Raw genomic sequence first — 12,064 nt, forward strand, 5'->3', positions numbered from 1 at the left:
AGCGCCTGGGCTGGACTGTGGCTGTACCGTGGGTGAGCTGTGTGACCCTGGGGAGATTAATATGTCTGCACCTTAGTTTTATCCTCTATTAAATGGAGCTAATAACAGTACCTGTCTGGGAAGTCTGTTGTAAGGATTCAATTAATCAGTATGCATACAGTACTTAGAACGCAAAAGGCAATGCACGTGTTGGCTATTCGGTGCTGTCATGGTGCTGGTAAGACCAGTAGCCGCATTCTGCCAGGAGAGAGGAAGGATGGGGGCGAGAGTGGGTCTGGGAGAGGGGATGGCCAGCTGGAGGTGTAGTCCGTGTGGGTGGGGTGAGCGATGGGGTGTCCCGGGTCCAGGGGGTGGCGGTGCTTTCTGCTCCCTTCCTGACCCACCCAGTGCCTCTTGGTCCCTTGGTACATGCCAGGTTTTGAGATGCGTATGAGCATAGAGACTGAGTGGTCTCAAACCCTAAGGAATTTACAGTTTAGTGAGAGACTCTGATGCGTAAACCATACGAGAGACTGTCAAGAATGCATTAGGTTTTCTGTAGGTAAAAATGTGTTAGTGGCTCAAAGAGGAGGGTGCAGTGTTGAGTGCGACAGAAAGTGACCAAAAGCCGATGTTGAGGATGGATAAAGTTTATCCACATGTGATAGCATGAAATAGTAAGTACCGACATGCACAGTTACCACTCCAGTTAATGGACGAGGTAATCCACAGGCCCTTTTCAAGAGTCAGAGCAACAAAGAAACCTCCTGCCCTTCGCTAAGAGATGTGGGAAGTGTCACTTCTGTGTCACAAGGTCGTGGGTATTTTCTATTTGACTTCTCCTCGATAAAACCCTGAAATATATCATTAAGCCACACACACCACCTCTCTAGGATTAAGTCATATGACTTCTGAAATATTCCTTTCTTCCACCTTCTCATTTTTTTACCTCTCTAGCTTAGACAGCTGGCAAGATAAAAATGAACATGAACATGAAATGTTGAGAACAACCAAGAAAAGGCTATCACTGTCCTTCCCTCCAACACAGCGCGATACAAGGAGGTCCCCACACCGCCCCACTGTGGTGTCATATGTCACAGGCGACGTCGTTCTGTGTGCCTCCTCTTGACATTGTAGACGTGGGAAGGGGGAGCTGACGTCTCCCTGGATGCTTACTGAAGATTCAAACGGACACTGCGGGGATCCCGCAGCCAGCAGTGGGACCCAGCTCAGAAACGCCGCAGACGGGTGCTGAAACCCGCCAGACCCCCACCCTGCAGCTTCTCACTGTGGAATGCCGGAAAAGTTACTGGACTTCTGTAAAGTGGACATGAATTCTTATTCTCCAACATTTCTGGGAGAGTAAAATAATTAGAATACCTACCACGCTATAGGTAATACATGTTTCTCGAATGAACAAGCACAAAATATGGTTCTTTTAATTCCGTTCCTTTTTCAAAATGCCTGCTAAGCTTTTCATTTCAGTAGTAACTGTATTTGTTTGCAAACCACAAGTCAGGTGACTTAACATTTCTTAACTTGAGAGATGTGTGCCTCACCGCTGTGGAGGCTGAACGTCAGAGGTCAGGCGGAGAGCCGCAGCTGGACCCCCCTGAGGCCGTGAAGGGCGGCATGGTGCCAGGCCCCCTCCAGGCCCAGGCTGGCTTCTCCCTGGGTCTTCACCGGCCTTCCTCAATGCGTGGCTGCCTCTGGATCTTAAATTTCCCCTTTTTAAAGGACACTAGTCATAAGGACACCATCATCTCAGCTTAGCTTAGGTAATTATATCTGCAGCTATTTCCAAATAAGGTCACATTCTGGGGGTTCGGACGTCAACAAACACATTTGGGTGGGAAACATAATCCAACCCAAAAGAGTAACGGGGGCTTTGTGCCATAATCCAAGCAACATGCGGATATAGACAGTTAAAGGTCTCCTGCCCAGCCCAACCCTGCTCTGCTTTCAGCTTTTTGGAGTGTGCCCTTCCCTGTGTCTTCCTGAGCCCACTCACACTGACACACACACATGCCACATATTATATAGGCTCATATTTAGCACACACATAGTCCTGTCATAAAAATTCAATCATAAACCATATTATTTAGCCCCTTGCTTTTTTCGCTTCACAGTGTATTGTGGTTATTTTGCTAAGTCAGTTAGTAGAGACCTGTAAATATTTGTATAATATTCTACAGTATAAAGAAATAATAACCTATCCATACTTGTCTTCTTGGTGGCTTTTCAGGGCATTTCCAGGATTGGGGGTGTCGGTTTTTTAAATGCAACAATACATAGTTTCACTCAGCTTTATCTTTAAAGCTGGCACTTTTATTTATGTAAGATTCCTACAAGTGACATTTCTAGCTTAAAGATGCACACTTTTATTTGCTATTACCAGATGACTTTCTAGTGCTTTCGCAATGCACACATTCACCAACAGTGCCTAAGAAGGATCAGTTCTCCCCACACTTTTGCCAATGTAGATTTGATCTGTGTCTTAAAATTTCTGCCTGACACATAACAAGTACCTGTTTGGTTAATACATGCATCTGTGACTACCAGTGAGGCACAGAATCTTGTCCAGTGTTAGCGGCTGCTGTGTCCTTTATCAGAGAATTGCTGGGTCCCCTTGTGTACCTGTTATCTTGTGATATGTGATATTCCTTGTTTTTTATCCATTTGCAGGAATACTGTACATATAGAAAATTAACATCTTCTCATATATGTGCAGTTCTGTCCCAGTCTATCATTTGTCCTTCAACTTTGTAATGGTACCTTTTGCCATTCAGAAATTTTAGGGTCTTACGGAGTTAGGTCTATCCATTTTTTTTTATTGCTTTGCAAATTTTTCTGTCTTGTTCATAGATGTCCCTACCCTACCCCCTAGATTCATAATCTCCTTAATAGAACCTAATAGTCTCCTTGTACTTACTGTACATTACAAATCTTTTTTTTTTCTTCCAGGTGAATGTTCCATTACATCGACACTGTGAAAAAGGTAATTCTTCCCTTCCTCACTACAGGGAAATGTAAGCATCACCATACACTGAGTTCTTATGGAAAAAACACTTCAGTCGGTTTCTGTGCTCTGTTCTGTTTGACCAGTTTGTTCATTCCTGAGCCAATATCCATAGTATCTTGATGGCAGCAGCCATATAGTCATTTAACATCTGGTATGGCAAGCCCCCCTTCACTACTTATTTTCTTTCATAATTTTCATGACATTTGTACACTTTTTCTTCCATATTAACTTTTTTTGAAGTATATAGTTGATACATATTATTATATTGGCTTCAGGTATACAACACAGTGATTTGGTGACTGTATACATTACTGAATGCTCACCACGGTAGGTAGAGTTACCATCTGTACAAAGATATCACAATATATTGTCGATTCCCTCTGCTTTACTTTATATCACCGTGACTAACTTATTTATGATGGGAAGTTTCCATACTAACTTTAGAATTATTTTGACCAGTTAAAAATAACAGTAACAATGGAACTCTAACCCAGATTGCTTTACATTTATGTACATATTTGGGGCTATTACAGTTTTCCTTACCCAGGAGTCATACACATCAGCTACATGAGTTTGTTTTGAGACCTGCATCTGAGGAAAGTTCTACAACATGCTCAAGGCCGCCCAACCAGCAGAAGACAGAAACTGCCTTTCCTGTCCCTCTGGTACAAATCACACAACACTGACCACCTGCTTCATTCATATCGGGAAGGAAGGTGATAAATTAAAATACTGAGGTTCCTCTGAACTACACAGCAGCTTAACCATTTATAAGGCTGCCAGATGCAGGCAGAGCTTGGCCAAGCCTGACACCAGTTTATAAGCAAATTGTTAGCTTTTATCCCAGTAAACAGTTTCTTTTCTTTAAAAGATCTAGATAGAGTAAGAATGAGAATAAACTTAATAAGTACCTGGAAGATTCCTGGCTCAAACTTGTCTTTGCTAAGTTGAAGTTCTGGCATTACAGCTTCAATTTTTGGTATAAAAACTTCTTCTGAAATGTAAATACCCTTTTAAAGATTACTGCACATATTAGTGTGAATCGGTGTAATTGCTACTCTTTAAACAGCCAGCTATAGTCTCTGTTGCAGTAAAGTTTTGGTCTTGGGTCATGGTTCATGGAGATGAGGATGGTACAGAAAGGGCACCACCTCTGAGCAGCCTGGATGAATAGAAAGCTGGAGGCAGGCAGGAGCCTGGGAGGGTGGTGGACGGGCAAGCGGACAGCCTGAAGGGACCCAGGAGCTGGGAGATGGGACAGAGTAAGAGGCGAGGGGCAGACCAGTTTCTTCACACTTTCCTGTGGGCTACTAACTTCTGCCCAGCCACCAGGGGACAGATGAGTGGGTCATCTGTCGGAAGCCGACGGCTGGCGGTGGCCGGCCCTGCCTGCCTCAGTAACGGCACTGACGTCCCTCCCCTCTCAGGAGCAGCCACCATCTACCATCTCTGCCTCTCAGAGCTAAAGCCCTTCTCAGAACATTTCAAAAAACAAAATTAGAACAGCAAGAACTTTAGTTCCTAGGGAAAAGCCCAGCTATAAGCAGTGGACCCGCCGGGCAGCTAATACGAAGACCTAAGGACTGACCGGCCAAGTCAGCAGCCCACCAGAGTCAGCCGACCGACCAGTCAGCACTGTTATGCACCAGCTACATGGAAAGTGTGACTCAAATGAGTTTTTAAACATTCCTCAGTGTAACAGCCAGCTATTGGGCACGCACCACCTGAATCCTGATGATTTCGATTGTCTCCACCCTGTTTTTGTTCTTGACAGAACAAAATCAGATTCTGCTCCTCTTATTAAATCAAAGTGGTGATAATATGCCTAAATATAGCACTCACTGTGCTTTGTGTGTTATACATCTTTAAACTATTGGATCAAAGACATGCTTATAATGTTTCCTCAAAAGAAATTGATGGGCAGGACACAAACTGATGAGCGAATACTTTTCATTATAGAGAGAAGTAACATCACATTATTACTCCAGATTGTAGGATGAAATATCAGTCAAGTATTCATTAACTTACTATGAAGATTGGCATCTATTTCAAAGTTGCCATACATGGATATAATAGATTTACTTAAAACATTCTCAGATAAAAGGGAGGTTATTTTTAAATGTGATACAAAATGCCCATTATTTAGGAGTTTATATCTCAATACTCTGCACTAAAATGAAGCAATATTTTAATACAAGGAGGTGTCCAGAGCAAATATATGTTATTTGCAATGGACATGTGCCTCCACTGAGTAAACAAAAAGCACCCCTGTGGGAATGGAATTTTGTGAAAGTGGTGTTGGAGCAGAAGTTGCAGTTTCTGCGTACTATACACCGAACATGATCTGTTACTCTGCTGGGATATCACACACGGTGCAGAAGATGCAGGTAAGATGACTCAAGAACGGGCTTTATGGAACTGCAAAAACCCATCAAACGCAAAGCATTCTGCTCTCGCAGACCCGGGGTGCTTCACTGGGGCGCCGATGCAAGGACCGTAAATGCCAACATCAAAATTCACATTCAGTAGAAAACCTCACTGTGGAAGCTTCTTGCAGTTTTCTGTAATGTAAACATACCATCCCTAAATCAATTTGTTTTTGTGAATTTAATTAATTTAGTTTACAAGCTTGTTTACTGGGCATAGATGATAGTTTCGTTTTTGTTCGTCTAATGGATTCCAAACATCTGGACTCAGGGGTCCCCTAAGCGCTCAGCTTGGGGGCGAGCCCTTCCCACTCATGCCCTCCTCGTACTGGACGCGGAAAAAACAAGGCAGGAAAGTGCAAATCCCGGGATCTCTTTTAACCATTAATTCTCCCCTTTCTTCTCCATAGAACTTGCATTAAACACACTGAAGCATAGTATGAGCAACAGAAGAAAAAAAATGGAAAAGAGCTCCTTAGATGAATGAAACTTAAATTTAAAACTAAACAAAATTACATCCTCCTAGAGCAAAACAAATGCACACACATCCTGGAATAAGAGACCCCAAGGCAGGTGTTCTGGGTGGGAGGCTGTCACTGGTGGGGAGTGACCCCTTTAAATATTTAGTAAGGAGTCTCTATGGAAAAAAGAAAGCCAAAGAAAGTATTAGCATGCATTTAGTAAAGAATTGGGTTGGCGCGATATAATTGCATGACTACACTTTGGTGTAAGAGTACAGGCATGTAATTTGCACCCCACTTGATGCCAAGCTCTGCGCTTAAAGCAGAAATAAAGGTTGCATGTTACAAAAGCATCACTCAAAATGACCGGAAAAATGGAATACTACCTTCAAAAGTATATAATATGATTTTTTTCTTAAAACTAAAAGGTTTATGTAATTGTAAGTTATAACTATATAAATTACTATATATATATTATAATTTGTGTTTTAAAGCCACACAAATGAGGAGTAGGTGTATATATCTATAAAGGCTGTTCTAATTCTTACATCCCAAGACTCTCATAGTCCCTGTTCTAGAATCATCTTTGCTAACGTTACAGAAAATCAGAAAATGTTTTTTCTGTACTCTCAGCCCTGAAAAGAAAATTGTGGGGTGCCATTAAACCGCAGCACCTCCCATCCATTTTTTAAAACGACTCAGCCTTCTTATTTGAAATAGCTCAAAATTACAAAAGACCAAATTCCTCACTGTTTCACCCACACAATTCCCACTGCCTTTTTGTAAGTTGTATGAAGCCCATCTGAAGCTACATACATCCAATTGGAATATGATATGAGTTTAGCTTACTTCCAATTAATATTTATTTGGTGTTAAAGAAATTTCTTAGCATTTCTGTGAAAAATGAATTCTAATCAGTGGGTTTTTACTGCTTGACTGTCTACCACTGATGGAGCCCTTAGCATGTAGCAGGCCCCATCTGAGGACCCGGCTGTGCCCAAATGAACAGGATACAGTCTTCTGGATTTCAAAACTAAGAACTGATAGAGGAGTAAGTTTTTAGCTCTAACCTATGAAGATATTTATTTGCACATCCTCCATGTAGATTTCACAAGAAAACGTAAAAGGATATCATAGCAATTATTGATGAAATTTGGCAACTGTTAATTTCTCTAACTTGTTTAATCCACCTCCTAGAGACTCAGGGGTCAGTGCACAGTTTCAACATCTCGAGTAACATGACTTCTATCAAATTACATTATTTAGACCACACCACTCTCATTGTATGATTCTTTAAAAATGGAGATGACATGATTTAATAATTCTTTAAAGGCAGAGTGCACAGATGGATTCCAATTCTTGCACCCCCATCTCTTCTTTCTCAGCAAACTTTGGACACGTAGCACATAGCTGTAAGAGGCACCCCAGGTTGGCGCTCTGAGCTGGGGGCCCCCAGCCACCATGCTTCCTCAGCCTGCGCTCTCCAGCCTCCTAGCCCCAGACTAGCCACATGCCAGTCCATTCTCTGTACACGCAATCATTTCATTTCTATTTAAACCTTTCAATATCATCTTAAAACCATCAGTCCAAAATCCAGACTTGTGGGGATGGCATTTGGCGGCCTCTGTGATCCAGCCTTTCCTCAGCCCCCTCCACGCCAGCTTCGTGAAGTCCTGGAAATCTAACTGCCTCTTGCCTTCTGCTCCCCTGTTCTCACTCACCTTCGTGTGTCCTTCCACGTGCTGCTTAGCTGTCTTCTTCTCCAGAACCTTCTCCGATCCTCAGAAGGTCAAGTGACTATCACAGAGGAGGTTTCATGCCCATCAAAAATTGTCCCATAGAAACGTGTGCTCCCCCATCCTGACATTCTTTGGTGACCACCTGTTCAGCTATCCGTTTCCCCAATTATAAAGGCAGGGATCAGCTTTGTTCTCCTTTGCATCTTCCATCCATGACACACAGGAGGTGTGCAGCAGACATATACTGAATAAAGAACTGAAGGGTCAATATGCTCTTCCTGCAGTGAAGCCTCGAGGTGGTGACTCACATCAGCATGCAGTTCTAAGCCACCAACCGGGACATTCGTGGAGGGCGGACAGCCCGCACAGGAGATTCTCTTGCTATAAATTATACAAATGGAAATCTGTGTGAGGACAACTGCTTAAGACGTTTTCTTTTGGCTAAGTGTTAAGAATCAATTTGCCTCTGCTTTTTAATTTACTGATGTCCCGGGCAATACCACAGATCCGAGAAGGGATGGCGAGCTCAGTACGGATGGAGGAGTCGTAAGCCATGTCCCTTTGCCCCAAAGGACACTCGTGGGAGGCTAACGAGCAACCGCCCGTTGTCTGATCCCCTTTCAGGTCTGTCCGCGGGCCCGCTGCCCTCCCCGGGTGACACCGCCAGCATCCCCCAGAGGGAACACATCTCTGCACGTGACTATCCGGAATTACTTTCATTGCGCACGTAATGCAAGGCAGGTCAGTACAAGGGGGTCAAGACCCAGTCGCGAAAAGGGGTCTGGTCACGGCGCCTCCATCACCCGACTGGGCGCCCCTGCTCCTGCCCGCACGCGCAGCCGGGGTTCCATCCTCATCCTCGGCACTCCGTTTTCCTTCCTTCATGCGTTGCTACCCCTTCTAACCGGTATAACTTTAAAAAGGAACCAAATTCAGCAAATGTCAAGGAATATTTCACACTGATTAAAATAAAGGGGATCAGTAACTAGTTCCCAGAAACCATTTGTGCTGTCGGTGACAGGTCTCCACTGGTGAGAGTGAATTCCTCTAGCTGGCTAGGATTTTCATGTAAATGCTGAAAAAGAAGCAGGGGAAAATGTGCTGAAAATGAGAACTAAAAAAACTTTTGAAGTGCTCAAAATAACGATACACAACATTTCCCACTGGGGGTGAGGATTCTCACCAGCCCAGCAGTATAGGTACCTTGATAGTGTCTGTTTCATTCTCACGCTAAAGCGAAACGTCTGCCTAAAGTAACCCCATCTCCTCCGGTCAGGTGGCATCCCTGGGGAGAGGGGTGCATCGCTGACTCGAGGGCAGTCTCCTCCTTCCAGATTTGATCAGCGTTTTTCACTTCTCTCCCCTTAGCCGCAGGATGATAAATGGCATACATAAAAGTCGGCCTGAGATACTGTAAGATCATGTGACTTGTAAATCAGCAAAGAGCAATTAGATAAGGGTTGATCCTGGTCCAAGGGTCAAGCATGTTTTATAGCATTGGGAGCTATAACAATGGGAAAAGGCGCTTAGCTCAGCACCTCAGTCCCACCGGTGCACCTCTCGGCGTATGATTCGGGGCAAACCCACAGAGGATGATGTGCCAACATCCCCCCACCCCCCTCCATTCACTGGGCTGGGCAGTGAAAATACAAAGCTGGCTAGGTGAGGCTCCTGAGAGGTGTCTGATTCTAGGTTTCCTTACCTGTACAATGGGGCTTTCTTCATGAGGGTTAAATAAAGTACATTTTGTAAATGGCCAGGAGCCAAGCAGATGTTAAATGTGATTATAATAACTAAAAATAATGATGAAAATGTGTCATGAATAGAGGACCTCATTAAACTATATTTACTTTACTTTTTAAAAATCTTGTTTCTTGGAAATAAATTCAAATTTACAGAAATGTTGCACCTTTAAGAATAGCCATCAACCCAGATCACCTATTTCTAACATTTTGCCCCATTTGCTCACTCTCTCTCTTTCCTTTTCTCTTAATACTTTTTTCCCTGAACCATTTAAAGTCACATGCATCATGGCCCGTTGCTCCAAGACATTTCAGTGTTTCCTAAGACTAGAGGTGTTTGCTTCCGTCACCATAGTATTTTCAACTTTAGTAAACTTACGGTTGACACAGTACTTTGTCTCATTTGTGTCCATATTCCAATTTTGTCAGATGACCCAATGGTGGTTTATGGCATGTCCTGCCTCCTCCAGGGTGGGCTTCGGTGGATCAGCTATTGCTCTCAGTTGTGTGTCTATTTAGCCTCCTTTAATCTGAACAATTTCGACACTCTTTTTATCTTTTATGATGTTGAGGGTTTTTAAGAATGCAGTCCTTTAAAAAAAAAATAGAACCTTCCGTATTCTTCAGTTGTTTTGCTTTTGAATGATTACTTTCCATGCATCACCTGGAGTTTCCATTCCTACCACCGGGCGCCCGGCAGCCATCCCTGCCTGTAAAAACATAACATGCGCGTGGAACGGGACTGGCCCCAAGGGTGGTGTCGTGGGGGGCCCTCCCCGCCCTCCCGGCCCTATTTCTCGCCCTTGCTCTTCGGTGGTCCCGTCCCGCTGTCTGTGCAGAGCCGGTCATGGCCCGCCCCGGTCTGCTCCCCTCATTCCCACGGGGACCATCAGGAGGCGCTGAGGTCCTGGCAGCCCCACGAGAGGCACCGTCAGTTTTTGCTGCGGGTTCTAAATTGTCCTCCATTCTCCCTCCTGCCGCATCCGCCACCTTCCTGGCCACTGTAGCTGCTCCCGACCAGACGGCAGACTCCCCACAGTTGCCCCCATGAGTTTTCAGCAGGTGACTTCCAGCCTTATTTCGCTTGAACCTCCCATCAAGTATGTTCAGCAGGACACATCACATTCTGCAGACACCAGCCTCTGAGACAGAGGTTCAGACACCATACGTGATTTTCCCCACAGCCAGATGCTTAGAGGTGACCGATCGGGCCGCAGTCCAAGGCTTCCACACAGTTTGGTGCCTCCGTACGGTCCCTTCGTGCCTCCTGGTGAGGTGGAGACCCCGGCATGGTGCCAAAACACTGTACGTGGGGGCTCATCGGCCTTCCTGTTATGGAAAATGGTAGGGGTGTTTTTAAAGCACATTTAGGACAGACAGTGCTTAGGATTTTGCTTAAGTGATACTTGGCAAACATATAGAACACGCTTGTTTTAGCACCCATTTAGCAAGTTTGAAAGAAACTCAGAGCTCTGATAAACTTTCCATACTTACTCATCAAAATTAATCTGAGCTCTCAAGAGCAATAGTTTTTAAGAGAAGAGCATTTTGCAAGGCTACTAATCTGCAAATACGCATCAGACAACAGGCAGGGAAGGAATCTAAAATACCCAACTTTCTTATTAACAGTGTAACACATGCTCATTAAAGAAATTTTAGAAATACATGAAATTTAAAAAGGGATGAACATTAACCACCTAAAAAATGTGGAACTAAGAGATTGACTCCTAAGTGGCTTGAATGTGGCCACACTGGTCTTTCACAGCCCTAGGTCAGATCTTGGATCTCGTGGCTGGTAATTTTTGTGAGTTATTTATGAATTCAAATACAAAAAAATTCCAATCCTCTCATATAAAACAAAAATATGCACTTACCTAAACTATATGGTAAAAATAGATTTTTAGAAAAAGCAAATATGAAATTGAGCAAATGCTTTTCTTAAAGAAAATTCATTATATGGAGGCTTTACTGAGGAAAATGCAGGTAAGATAAGTTTAACCTCCAATGAGTAGGAAAGAGGGAGGTGTGTCGGGGTGGGTGTGGGGCGGGGGGTTGTGTCGTTCCTCCAGGGATTTTCTTAGACTGGGATTCAGCAAAAGTTTGGGTGCTCGTGATGATGGCACCCATTTCAGGCTGACTTCTGTATATGCTGCAAGGTGGGAGTTGAGGTCAATTTTTTTGTACATGGATGTCCAGTGGCTCCAGCACCGTTTGTTTGATGTTTCGGATAATCATGTATGAGATTAACTCCAGAACATCCCGAATGAAAACTGCACACAGGTGGCATGCATATTGTATTGCGTGTGTGAGCGTTCTTCCCCTAGCAGGAGACTTCTCTAGGAAATAGAGTTAATGTTTCAGAAGTTCACCCAGAGCTGAGGAACTTTAAAATGAGACAGAAGCAGCCACGTTACTGTGCTCTGTCAATCAGCTCTCACTAGGAATTTTCTTAAGGAAATCACAGGTCGGTGTTAAAGAGAGTAAGATTTGAAGACGCGTAAGTGAAACAATGGCTGGAACTCATCAAACACCCGAGGTGTAAGACTGTAAAACCTGCAGGTCTGTAAACGAGCTGGTCAGAGATGCTCCGCTTCACAGCGCGCCCGTTCGTGCAGTTGAACTGTTCAAAGACCGTCCGCGGGGTGGCGCCGTGGTGCTGCGGCAGGAAGGCGCCTGCGGCTCCGCGGGGAGGCCC

At 44.1% G+C, this 12,064-nt stretch overlaps 1 long non-coding RNA gene across 1 annotated transcript; it reads left to right on the top strand.

Annotated features, from left to right (window-relative positions):
- The first annotated feature begins 1,099 nt into the window (after positions 1 to 1,099).
- Positions 1,100 to 9,120, top strand: LOC118914545 (uncharacterized). Its single transcript, XR_005025649.2, has 3 exons — positions 1,100 to 1,341; positions 2,944 to 2,977; positions 8,252 to 9,120. It is a non-coding gene; the product is annotated as an uncharacterized LOC118914545 (long non-coding RNA).
- The last annotated feature ends 2,944 nt before the right edge of the window (positions 9,121 to 12,064 follow it).

This window comes from Manis pentadactyla, chromosome 14 (genome assembly GCF_030020395.1).
Source record: "Manis pentadactyla isolate mManPen7 chromosome 14, mManPen7.hap1, whole genome shotgun sequence".
Classification (NCBI taxonomy): Eukaryota; Metazoa; Chordata; class Mammalia; order Pholidota; family Manidae; genus Manis; species Manis pentadactyla.